This window comes from Lissotriton vulgaris, chromosome 7 (genome assembly GCF_964263255.1).
Source record: "Lissotriton vulgaris chromosome 7, aLisVul1.2, whole genome shotgun sequence".
Lineage (NCBI taxonomy): Eukaryota > Metazoa > Chordata > Amphibia > Caudata > Salamandridae > Lissotriton > Lissotriton vulgaris.
Genome location: NC_141695.1, coordinates 48,358,947 through 48,372,674, shown reverse-complemented (window position 1 = coordinate 48,372,674; position 13,728 = coordinate 48,358,947). Strand labels below are relative to the sequence as shown.

General features: G+C 48.9%; 1 pseudogene across 6 annotated transcripts in view; it reads left to right on the top strand.

The window, feature by feature from the left end:
• The window catches only part of LOC147700692 (epidermal differentiation-specific protein pseudogene), a 95,470-nt pseudogene extending 82,867 nt beyond the window's left edge, over positions 1-12,603 (top strand). For 3 of the 6 annotated variants that reach the window (XR_015297400.1, XR_015297401.1, XR_015297405.1), the window contains exon 2: positions 8,978-12,603. The product of XR_015297400.1 is annotated as an epidermal differentiation-specific protein pseudogene, transcript variant X1 (transcript). Of the gene's footprint in view, positions 1-5,314; positions 5,729-6,420; positions 6,729-8,916 lie in introns of all 6 variants that reach the window. The other 3 variants (XR_015297402.1, XR_015297404.1, XR_015297403.1) reach the window with 3 other exon arrangements.
• The last annotated feature ends 1,125 nt before the right edge of the window (positions 12,604-13,728 follow it).

Genomic DNA, 13,728 nt, shown 5'->3' with positions numbered 1-13,728 from the left:
CTTTTGTAAAAAAAAAAAAATAATTTGTCCCCGCTTATTCGCGCATTTTACCGCGAGATTCGCGGATCGCGAAATCGCGGAAAATCTGCAAATTCGCCCGCGAAACGGATTTTACGCCCACCCTTACTCACAATCCATTTTCAAACAACATCAATTTATGGCATCGATATATTGACGATGTCCTGTTGATATGGATTGGGACCAAAGAATTGCTAACATCATTCATGGACTGGCTCAATCGCTCTCAGGAACACCTACGCTTTACTTGTGACTGCAGATCCAACGACCTCCCGTTTCAGGACGTAACGATACACGAGGAGGATGGAAAACTGGGTACCAGCCTCTTCAGGAAACCTACGGAGAGGAACACCCTCCATCAATACAGCAGTTATCACCCACGAGGCTTGAGGGACGGATTACCATACGGACAATTTCTCCGTATTAGGAGAAATTGCAAGTGGCGAAAGGACTACTTCAGAGAGGCGGAGGTTCTAGCCAATAAATTGGCAGTTAGAGGTTATCCCAAACAGCTGATTTCAAGAGCATGAAGGAGCGCATGGTATTGCCACAGGGACAATCTCCTCACAATTCAAACAAAGAAACAAGTCAAAAGGATACCCTTCGTATCGAGATTCAGCCTCAACATAATAAAATGGCCAAAATCATCAAAATGAACTGGAGTGTGTTACGACCCTTTGAACCATTTAAGGAAGAACCACTGTTCTCCTACCAACGAGGAGACAACTTAGCATCCCATTTGGTCGATGCCATTACCTGGCCTCAAAAGACCTTTGACAGACACAAGATAACGGCTGCTTGGGGGCTCCCACCAGTGCTCGGTCACTTCAAATGCCGGAACTGTTCGGTATGTGAACTCAACACCAATACCAAAGTATTCACCCATAAAGACAAATCATACACTCTCAGAAATGATACCAACTATCGGTCATCCAATGTGATATATGCCATCAGATGTCCATGTGACTTACTCTACATCGGACAAACCACACAGATCGCCAAGAACCGAATCATCCAACACAGAAGCAGGATCAATTGCAAGGTTATTACGGCACCCTTGGTCACGCATTTTCTGGAAAAAGGCCACCGTGACAATGACATCAGGTGGTTGATCATTGAGCAAGTCACACTACCACAGAGAGGTGGAGACATCAGAATTCTTCTCAATAAATGTGAGTGCAAATGGATGACCTTTTGTGACACGGTCAATAATGGATTAAGCACCATTGACGAGTGGAAATGCACTATATCTATCTGACTGCTCTCGTTGCCTCGATCCTCCCCCTGGTCTTGATCTATCGCTGTCCCTTTCAACACTGTTACTATAAGGTTGCTAGACAGGTAGTCCTCTCACATCCATCCTGCCTGAACAACTACCGTCAAGGCCATTAATATACCTAGAAACTACACAGGACTTATCTAAACCCGTAGTTACGGCTAGTCTTATACTCTAGAGTAGAGGTTTAAACATACAGACCAACTGTTGCGGTATATCCCTTTTCGTTATCAATTGATTTGAGTTAAAATGTTTGTAACCACTAATACATGTTTGACATCACATGTAATGATACAGTCTATGTATACTGTGTGATTGCAGAATACAATTGTTTCCTGTGTTATAGGTAACAGCAATATTTCAGCACCAATGTTGGAATACTCAGAAATGCATGCCGCTATTAATACAATGCGTATATACTGTCCATGTGCCGAATACAATTGTTTCCTGTATCATAGGTAACGGCAGTATTTCAGCACCATTGTTGGGACACTAACAAATGCATGCCGGTATTAATACCAATTGCCTGCGCCTCGTTCACTGACCTGGTCGTGCAATACTACAGCCCCTTTAACACCTTTAAACCTTGCGCCTTAACCCGGGGCCTTTATTCCCCTCAGTTCACCTCCCTTCCCTCGCCCTCACACCCACCCTCCTGGGTTCCTCCCACCTTCAATCAACCTGGCCCACCTCTTGCTCTCTGACACAGACAGCCGCCGCCGTCCGTGTTAGCCATGCCCCCTTACCTATCAGACGCTACCTATCAGACGAGGCTCAGGCTCGTCCCGACACAGAGACTTTTGATCCCCCGGACAGACAGTGAGGGTGTCTTTAGATGAGGCAGGTCCCTCGGGGTGCTCTATGTAGCTAATCAATTACCTTTTTATGAAACAGAACGGTATATTTACAGATTCCTCCGTCTATCTTGCTCCCCAGATTGACTCTCAACAAGCCAACCACGTTAGAGATCGGCGACCTGGAAACTGACTTGTTCCGCGATCGGGAGCGACTCCCACATTTTTGACCTCGGTAAGATTGCGGTAGCGTGTGCCCACCAGCCACCTCTATATCCCTATTTTTACTCCAGGAATAGTCGATTGCATACCGTAGCTCTGCGGTTCCAATACAATACTGACCTGACTCTCCTTCACCTCCAGGTCTTCACAACCAATTGAGATCGCATGTGGTTGGTCACACTGCAGCCACGTCCGCACCCGGGATTGCCACGGGACCCAACTACTCATACCCGGGTAAGACCATCTTACTTAGCGATCACCTTACCCACCACTGAACCGTACCTGGCCACTCTTGACTTACCCCTACCTTTTTCCCTTCTTTTTCCCACCCCCCCCCACTCCGTGGTTCCCCCCCAAACCCCCTTTCTCCCTTCCCCATCACTTTTTGTTCTCTAAGCGAACTAAGCCAAACACAGCTCCAAACTTAGCTCTTGCAATCTACATAATCAGAAGCTCAACACACAACCCGGCAGCCGTGGACCTTCAGCGATTGATTGCCATTAAATCGGCCCCCAGGTAAACGCTACCGCCCCTTAACCAACCAACGCCGGGCCAATTTCTCTTTTTTCTCTATGCCTGCCTGAGGCTAATTGTGTTCCCTGGCTCTCCTTTGCGCAGCTGCACTAGTTATGTGCCCAGTTGCAAATACACTGGGTCACAGGCATAGTGTCCATATTCTTGCCCCCACCTGTGATCCCTGCTTGTTCACCCCTGACTTGCGCCTGTTCATCAGCTCTTTGCCTCTAATGGGCACCCATTCTCCACCTCACTGAGCTATCCTGCTTTGCCCTCACTAGTACGGCATTCCACCAGTACCAATGGACCCCTTCCCCTACTTTCCTTACCCGCGTTACCCTCCCTCTGTCCAACACTCCTCTCTTTGTCCCCTTGCAGCACTGCCCACGACCCAGTCCTGCTGAAGATCCTCTAGTAACCTGGATCGAATCGCCGTCGACCTTTCAGCGCAAATATTGGCATGAAATACAAAGCGGTTGAACATTTGAATATTTTTAAAATGAACTTCTAATCCATCTTGAACCGCCGTATATTAAGGAATACACTGTATATTTACTCACCAGTCACCTTGCACCACTCACGCTGTTTCACATTGTCACCTGCTTCGCTATATTGGTTTTCACTGTCACACCTAGAGCACCACGTACAATGTGGGTTGTTTTTTCAGTTGCTGTGATTTATATACTGCAGTGCTGCTATAACTGTTAACTATATTTCTGTTCCTTTTCTCAAAAATCCTTTATACATAAAATCATGCTTTTAGCACATGTCAGAATAATATAGAGTCTCCTTGTTTCCTTTCAGATAATGTATTTACATATCTTTACTAATTGTCTTTAACTAATACCAGTTGGGACATTGTTGTTCTTATACTTAGTTGATTCAAAGCAGATAACATGTTAACTGATACAATGGAATGTGTAGGGAAATGGTGAAAGAACGAGCAGTTGATAGACATGCAGGGGAGAGGCAGGTGATGAGGTAGACACGGCCTCCAACTACCTCAAATGAGAACCCTCCATCCTGGGTCAATGCATGTGTATGGAGGACCCTGGTATGTGGCATCCAGTAAACTAAATCTCACACATTCATGCTGAACATATACATCTAACACTTTGAGGTAAGTGAGACATTTGCATAATGACAGGCTTCACATACCCCTAGCAGAACCAATGTGCATCCTCCCCATAGAGTTACATGGATTAATCCAAAACACAATGAAAGCAGTCAGGTGTCATAGGCTACATTTTCTTCATGGGCCAGCAGGGAGGATGGTAGTCTCTCTTGTAAGTTAACAACTTAGGTTAGACCTCCAGCTCTAGATAAGTACTCTGCTGGGAACAAGGGGCCAGATGTAGGTGGCCCAATACCGGTCGGTAATGGCCGAAAATACCGATTCTCGGCCATTACCGACCGGTATCGAGCCATCTGGATGTAGGATTCCGCAATCCATCCGAATCGGTAAATTTACTGAATCAGTAAAGTTACCGAATCGGTAAAATACCGAATCGGAAAAAATACAGAAGATTCGCTAACATACCGAATCGGTAAATATACCGAATCGGTATATTTACCGATTCGGAAGAGTTACCGATTCGGTAAAATACCGATTCGGAAAATAAGAAGTGGCAAAAACGTTGATTGAGATGTAGGGAAGCACAGAAATACCGAATTAGCCTCAAAATCGGTATTTAAGAGTCGGTATTTACCATGGATTGGAATCAGGTGGTAACCAACTGCAACCCATAAAAAAGGAACTAAAATGCAATTCAACTTGCAGTATGGCGGCATTTTATGTCATTGCAAGACGGCTACGGCTACAGCAGGAAGGAGAGAGGGAATGGCAGAGAGAGGAGCAGGTCTACAGACAGAGGATCACCCTGTTCATGCTCACAGAGGCAGAGATCCTCCAGAGGTACAGGCTGGACTCAGACACCATTTTGGACCTCATCAGGGACCTCCAACCACTTTTGGAGCACACCACCCCAAGGGCACACGCTATCCCACCGCACGTGCAGGTGCTATGCAGCCTACACCAGCTTGCGTCTGGCAGCTATCAGAGTGTAGTTTCTGCGGTAGGTGGGGTGACCCAGAGCAGCCTGTCAAGGTTTTTCCACAAATTCCTTGACGCCATGATACAGAGGATGGACCAATACATTTCTTTCCCTGCAACCCATTCGAACTGGTACAAACAAAAGCAGACTTTTACCAGATGGCACGATTCCCCCATATCATTGGCTGCATTGATGGCACGCACATTCCCATTTACCCCCCTGCTGACACAGAATACATATACCGTAATTGGAAGTCAACGCACACCATCAATGTGCTGGTGATTTGCAATGCAAAGTGCACCATCACTGACCTGGTGGCAAAATTCCCTGGGAGTACCCACGACTCCTACATATTTCAAAACAGCGGCATCTATGCACGACTGACGGCAGGGGAATTTGGTGAAGGATACCTCCTAGGTGAGACACATTGTCAGACCCCCATAATAAAAATAGCACTGTGAAGTACATGTATGCATGTGAGTAATGTTACCCCTTTTCCTTCTAGGAGACAGTGCATATGCCCTCCGCTCATTCATACTCACCCCCTACCTCAACCCCTCAACACCCAGCCAGAGGAGGTATAACCGGGCCCATAAAAGCACAAGGAATGTAGTAGAATGGACCTTTGGCATATGGAAAAGCAGATTCAGATGCTTGCACAAGAGTGGAGGTGCAAGGCAGTATACCCCCATCACCTGCTGTAAGATCATTGCTGCTTGTGCCATGTTGCACAACCTTGCGGTGAAGAAGGGCACTGAGGTGGAGTTGTCAGACTACGAGGACCATGACGACGACATTGCTGTGCCAGAAACACAACCTTCTGGAGTGTCAACACAAAGTGATGGCAGGTACAGACTTGAGGAGATTATAGACAACTATTTCTGAGTGAGTACAGATACACAGACAGGTTATGAATGTGAAAAACTAAATTTAATGTTGCCACAACGTTCATGCACTGATGTGCAACAAAAAAAACCCATTAATTTAAAGGAGGGGACTGGTAATGCCCCGGGTTACCTCACCCACACTGTCAATGTCATTTTCGGCTGCGCTTCCCAGTGCCACTGGGATGCTGCTCACTCCCTTCAGCATGGCCTGCAGGCTCTGCTGAGCGCCTGGTGCTCCTGTGTGGCTCTACAACAGCGCTAGCCAGGCTGCTGCAGCTACTGCTGTCCTCTGCCTCAGCCACGTCCAGGGCAGAATTGACAGCAGTATTAGAGATGATCATGGCCTCCAGGGCACTGGTGATCCTGGCCATGCCCCTGGTCACCTCCGCGGTGTTTTGAGTTAGGCTCTCCTGCATGTTCATGCCTCTGCGGCATAGCTGGGAAGTTGCCGTGGCCAGCCGGTTTATTGCCCTGTTGTGCACACGCGCATCCCTGCGCCTTGTGTGCTCGATGGTTTCCATTTTTGCACACAGCTGGTTGATGGCGGTGGTCATGTGTACCATTCCAGATGCAATGTCACTGTTGGTTTTAGCTACCTTCCTGTTTCTTTCCTCCAACTCACATATGCCCTTGCCCATTTCTCCCATTTGCAGATTGAGGGTCCGGAATTGGTGGTGGCATCCCTGAATCGATTTACCCTGCATGCGCTGGATGTGCACCATGCTCCCCTCATGGCCACGGAACACAGTGCCCTCTCCAGTTGGACCTGAACTGCTGGGAGTGCGTTGGTGGCGGCGAGTGGTGCTGGGCTGCTGGGTGGACTGCTGTGCAGCAGGAGTGACTGGTGTGGGTGCTGGTGCCTCACCCTCAGCTCCCGCCATGACTCTCATTGGGGCCACAATTCTCCTCCTGGCTGGTGAGGTAGCAGGTGCTGGCAGGGACCGTGACGGGGAGTTCTCAGGTGAGAACACCAATGGGGGGATTGAGATAGTTGTGGGGAGTGGGGAAACAAGAGGGGATGAACAGGGTCGTCCTCATGGAACATGGCAGTGATGTCTTCCTCCTCCTGTGAGGCATCTATGCTGCTTGGCCCTGCCACCACACTCTCCTCCCTCGCTGGTGCTGTCCCTTGTGAAGCTGTTGCTCCACTGCCTGATGTTGCCCCTAGGTATAAAGAAGCGTGTGTAAACTGAGTGCAAATGTCTTACAGTCACTTGAATAAAAGCATTGCACATTTTACTTTCATTACTCTAATTTGCTTTCAGAGTCTTGCTGATTTATATGCACTGACAACTGGTCCTACATTAGCTGACTACATTTCCCCTAATGCATTGCTCATGTATGGTGCTAGCAGTACTGGACTGGGGTTGGCCTGTACACAAAGGCTAAAGGGGAGCTGTTTGCTTGGGTGTGTCATGCTGCGCAAGCCTCTTACCTTTTGTAGTAGCTCTGGCTGAGCTGTCCACATCTCCTACTCCCACAACACTGTCCGTCTCGATGGTTGAGGCCACCAGTTCCTCCAGGTCAGTCAGGGGGGGGCGCAGGGTTCCTGCCTCCAGCCAGTGACACCACCCTGCTTGTGGATCTCTGCCATTTTTTTTTTGGTGAGGCTCCTGATGTCGTAGAACCTTTTCTTTAGGTCCTCTATGCTCCTGGGGGTCACACCCACAGCATTCACCTTCTCTCATATGGCAGTCCACAGTTTTCTTTTCGCAGACTCTGGAACTGTGAGGGACTGCCTCCCAAAGAGCTGTCTGTGGACCCTCACCACTCCCTCCACCAGTACTTGCAGCTCCATGCTGCTAAACTTAATTTTTCGTTTCCTTTCAGCCTTCTGGCTCTCTGTGCTGCTTGCCATTTTCACAGTCTTCCACTTCACAAAAAACTCTCCCTGCTGCTCTGCCTCTCTGCTCAGCTCTGACTGCCTCTCCAGAAACTTATAATGAGTTGCAGCTGCCTGGGTTGCCACTCCCTGGTAGGGTGGGGGAGGGTGATACCACCTGATTGGCTGTTTTCATTAGTTTCACTTTTACTTGCTTGCCGATTCCGTAGTTACTGATTCGGTATTTACAGATTCGGTATTTACCGATTCGGTATTTCCAATGCATTCCTATGGGCCTTTAGGCCCATAGGGCTGTATGGCAATTACCGATTCGGTAATTGCAGAATCGGTAAAGACCGATTCGGTAAATACCGAAAGTGCGATACCGAATTTTTCCGAATCAGTATTTTTTACCGATTTTTTTCCTACATCTCATTTACCGATTTTTGATTACCGAATCGGTAAAATTCGGTATTTCAAAATCGGTAAATAACTTTTATCTACATCTGGCCCAAGATACTTAACTAAATGAGTGCACATTGCTACAACCCCATTTCACAAAACATAGGTGTGATCAAAAGGATGGTAGATCGGTACTGCACCAGTCACAGGTGGCCCTACACATTTTATGGGAAGCATGGGTGCCAATGATGTTTGGCATCTCTCCAGTTTTGAAAGAATAACTTTGGTCAGATTGAACCAGGTACCATCTGACTAACATACTCGAATCAGGTGTTGGCCCTGCTTTGACTAGATTCTACTCAGAATGTGCTTTTGATCTGCTAACTGTTTTCTTTGCATTGCTGTTGTATTCCATGTTGTCAACTTGAGGTTGAGTTACTGTACTTTCAAAATGCAACATTTGTTTTTCTCACATACTTTTATTAACTTGTACAATTTACTATGTTGGTGTTCCAGCGTCACTTCACATTTACTTCTGTGCTGAGTGAGAGTGGAGAAAGTAGAGACATGTTATGTTTATTTGAACTAATTCTGATTGATGTAATTTGCAAGATTACATTTACTGCAGGCGAAACTTCTATTGAAATCGACTGTGATGATGTTATGAGTAGGGGCAGCATCTCTGTTGCTAGAGTGAAAAAGAAAAGGACTCTGGTTCATCCAGTGACTTCCTCTCACTGTTCCTTCTGGCTTCTTCTCATCTTCACTGTTAATGAACCCCGAGGAAATGCAGCTGCAAAATGCTTTGTCTGTGATGCCCCTCGATTATTGGGAAATGATGCTCGTATTCTTGAAAACCATTGTTCAAAATACACAGCAGCATCTAGCATTCATTAAAATATTTCTTTACAGAAGAGAATAGCAGTGCTGCAAATTTGCACAAAGCCCTGCTTTACCTCCACTGACTGGCTTTTGTTTTGTTACAGGGTCAAATAAGGGACCATATTGACGCCTCCACAGCTGATGACCATGGACTCAATCACTGTCTATCGAGGGTGGGAGTTCAATGGACTCCATAAGACTTTTACAGCAGATGTTCCAGATCTGACGAATGAATGCTTCAATGACTGCATCATGTCTGTGAAGATTGTCGGGCAGCCCTGGGTCCTGTACGAGCATCCCTACTATCAGGGACAGTACAGAGCCTTAGAGGAGGGAGAACACACAATGATTAACATGACTGAATTGTGGGACCAGATATCTTCTCTGAAGCTGATCACTGACGACTTGAGCAATCCCAAGATCACAGTCTATGAACATATCAATGAGGGGGGTAAGGCGTTAGTGCTGACTCAAGAGTCCAATCTGGTGTATGGGGGCATGGATAAAAAGATAAGCTCCCACAGAGTCCAGAGTGGGGCATGGCTTCTGTACGATCTTGAAGACAGACGTGGACTGAGCATTCTAGCCAGGGCTGGTGAATATTTGGCAGATTACTGCGATATCGGTTTCAATGACAAAATCTCATCTGTGTATCCTCTGCGCCCTGGGCAATGCTCTGTGACAGCCACAATTCTGTGGGACAAGAAAAAGGTAGAGAGTGAAAGAAACATTCAGATAGACCAGTATTCATACAAGAACAGCTCAGATATTGAGCAGCAGCTCACGGCCACTTCTACCAAAGAGTTTGAAAAATACGCCTCCCACAGCTTTGAATTCAGCAATGAGACCACAATAAGGGCTGGTGTCTCCTTTAATTTGTTTGGAATAGTCACTATGGAGGCTGGGGTGTCCCACACCTTCACAGTGAAGAAAGGAGAGTCTGAGTCATTCACCACCAGGAAGAAGTCAGAGTTGAGCTTGCCGGTGAAGGCTCCGCCACGCACAAAAGTGATTGTGAATTTCATGTACAAGGAGGTCACAATCTCTGTGCCGGTGGAGCTGAAAATCATCCGGGCCAATAAAACTTATATCGAAACTGGCACATATCGATGTGAGTCTGGCACAGAAATCAGCATCGATTTGCAATCTCTGCCAGTGGCGTAACACAAAATGATGGAGCCCCCCTTAAAATGGGGCCCATCGTCTCACTAGATGGCACATATGTTCATTAGTATTGGGCTCAATGGGATCTCACTGAAGGGCGGGTGGCCTGCTCTGGAAAGCATAGTGACTGTCCTCTATGTATCAGTCTATGCCATTGCACACATTCTGCAAGGCATGCAATGGAATGGCTTTTGGAGGTGAGGGGACCCCCATAGCACCATAACAAGGACCCCTGGGCCCACCCCACATTGGGGTCTTGCGGGGCCTTCGTTACACCCCTGGACCCTTCCCATACGTTAATCTTAGTGGGAGCCACACATTTTCTCCTTAGTAGCCACATGTAAACATTGATCTGCTTTTCTTTGGGTGATTGTGATAGGATTTTGCTCAAAATGGAGAAATCTGCGAATGACCCTTTCCTTTAAAGATGCCATTTTCCCAGACGTCAGCCTGAAACAGAATGTACTATCCGCTAACCCAACTCTTATTAAAAGCTGTTAAAAGTGTTCCTTCTGTAGAGTACTGACAAGCTATAATTCCCTACCAGAATATCCAACAATGCAATATTTGAATTGGGGTCTGGTTGTCGTTGGTAATTAGTGTACGGGATATAACACCTTGACCCACTCGGCTCACTCTTGCGAAAACCTTAAAAAATCACCACTTTATTGTTTTAATGACCATCTCAGATTGTTTCGTTTTTATTCTGTACTGTTCTGTAATTCTATGTAAATCGCCTCAACATTATCTGTTGTGCAGGAGTGATATGTAAAACTGTTAAATATAAAAATGGATTAAAGGAGCACCGTTGCGCTATATCTAATGTAAATAAATCCTCATCCTCTGAACTACAAACCTTAACCTTACCCCAAACATAGAAAGGGTATAAGGAACTGATTTTCTGCGACTAATGATCCACAATAGTACTCTGCACGTTCTAACGCCCTCAGGTACTGCCATTACACCAGCGCAAAAAAGGTACTTATCAGTTTAATCATTAAATATCAGGCTAACACCTTATTACTGCATTGCTAAGAACCTATACGAATAGATTTGAAAAAAACCTCAGTCACAAATTAAGTTGCTGCCGCAGAGGCAATTACCTAAAGACTATTATCTGTTAGAAAAATTTCAACAGGTATTACAGGACTGCTTCCCGACATTTTTTGCTCTATTCAAGTGTTGAGAAGATTACACACAATTTCTTTTAGAGATAATTGCTGAACATTATCTAAACAAGCCCGACTGACCTGACCTGACCTGGTCAGACCCGGTCGCTCCTCCCGCCACGTGGCCCACCCCGAGTGTGCCCGGCCTCCTCCTGCTGCCTAGAGAGTTCTGCTCCTGCTGGTTTGGCCCCCTGACCCTGCCTGCCGTCTGTGCCTGCTTCGTGTTCTGGTAACTGTATCGCCGTCCGTCCCGCATTGTGTTTCACATTGGCTCCATCGTCCTCTGTGCCTGCCTCATTTACTGTACTGTATTTTGTATTTTGTTTCCTTTGTCATTTTTTGCATTGTACTTTCTTTTGTCCCGTTGTAACTGCTTGTTCCCTGCCCCACCCCGCTCCCTGCCGCTGCTCTCCCGCGGCCCCACCCACGCTCCCTCCAGCATCACCGCACCGCTCCCCCCCCACTCGCCACCCCGCTCCCGCCTCCCAGCTGCTCCTCCCTCCCACAAGGGTTCATTAGGCGAGGCTCACGGGCAAGGAGCTGTGACCTGACCTGACCTGGTCAGACCCGGTCGCTCCTCCCGCCACGTGGCCCAACCCGAGTGTGCCAGGCCTCCTCCTGCTGCCTAGAGAGTTCTGCCCCTGCTGGTTTGGCCCCCTGACCCTGCCTGCCCTCTGTGCCTGTTTCGTCTTCTGGTAACTGTATCGCCGTCCTTCCCGCATTGTATTTTACATTGGCTCTGTCGTCCTCTGTGCCTGCCTCGTTTACTGTACTGTATTTTGTATTTTGTTTCCTTCGTTGTTTTTTTGCATTGTACTTTATTTTTGTCCTGTTGTCACTGCTTGTTCCCTGACCCACCCCGCTCCCTGCCGCTGCTCCCCACGGCCCCACCCACGCTCCCTCCAGCATCACCGCACCGCTCCCTCCCACTCGCCACGCCGCTCCCGCCTCCCAGCTGCTCCTCCCTCCCACAAGGGTTCATTAGGCGAGGCTCACGGGCGAGGAGCTGTGACCTGACCTGACCTGACCTGGTCAGACGTGGTCGCTCCTCCCGCCGCATGGCCCACCCAGAGTGTGCCCGGCCTCCTCCTGCTGCCTAGAGAGTTCTGCCCCTGCTAGTTTGGCACCCTGACCCTACCTGCCCTCTGTGCCTGCTTCGTGTTCTGGTAACTGTATCGCCGTCCTTCCGGCATTGTATTTTACATTGGTTCCGTCGTCCTCTGTGCCTGCCTCGTTAATGTACTGTATTTTGTATTTTGTTTCCTTCGTCGTTTTTTGCATTGTACTTTATTTTGTCCCGTTGTCACTGCTTGTTCCCTGCCCCACCCGCTCCCTGCCGCTGCTCCCCCGGGCCCCACCCACGCTCCCTCCAGCATCACTGCACCGCTCCCCCCCAACTCTCCCGCCTCCCAGCTGCTCCTCCCTCACCCCGCCCCCCAACTCTCCATTTATGGCAGTGTGCATGCGTACGCGCCGTGGGCGCGCTCATTGCGCGCCGAAGGTGCGCCAAAGGCAAGCCCGTCTGCGCCCGTCCCCGTCTGGACCACGCCCAGCACCAGGAACCCTGTCCCCCACAGCTGCCAGCCCACCCGCCGGACTTACGACGCCACCACCCTCAACGCACTCAACACCGGCCGGATCCCCGGCTGCCACCAAGCCACCCCAGGACAGACCCTTCACCTGCCAATCGTGCAAGTTATCCTGCACCCTGACCTGCACCACACCCGCCAAGCCGAGCACCAGCAGCAACCACCTGAAGTGCATCCTGCTCAACAGCCGCTCCGTCCACAGACACACCATCGAACTATGGAACCTCCTCGACTTCACATCTCCAGACGTCGCCTTCCTCACGGAAACATGGATGAACGCCTCCCCAGCGCCCGACATCCCCATCTCCATCCCGGACGGAAAAAGATCATCCGGAGGGACAGCGTCAACCAGACCGGAGGAGGCATCGCCATCATCCACAAGAACACCATCCGCATCACGACCAACTCCGACGACACCCTCACAACCGCCGAACATCTTCACTTCCAGATACACACCGACCCCAAGACCACTCTCAGAGGCACCCTCATCTACAGACCCCCAGGACCCCGCACACAATTCAGCGAAGACATCGCTGACTTCATCAGCCCGCACGCCCTCCCCTCCGCTGAATACATCCTCCTAGGAGACCTCAACTTCCGCCTGGAGAACAACAACGACCGCAACACCACCACCCTACGGGACAACCTCGCCAACCTCGGACTCAAACAACGAGTGACCACTCCCACCCACTACGCCGGCCACACGCTTGACCCCGTCTTCTCCTCCAGCAAGGACATCTCCTTCAGCCACACCACCGGACTCCACTGGACAGACCACAGCTGCGTCCACTTCAGCTTCAGTAGGACCACCACTCACCACCACCCGCAACAGGTTCCCGCAGAAGCTGGAACATGATCACCACCGACCAACTCACCTCATCCCTGAGCCAGAACCCTCCCGCCAGCTTAAAGAACCCCAACCAAGCCGCCGAC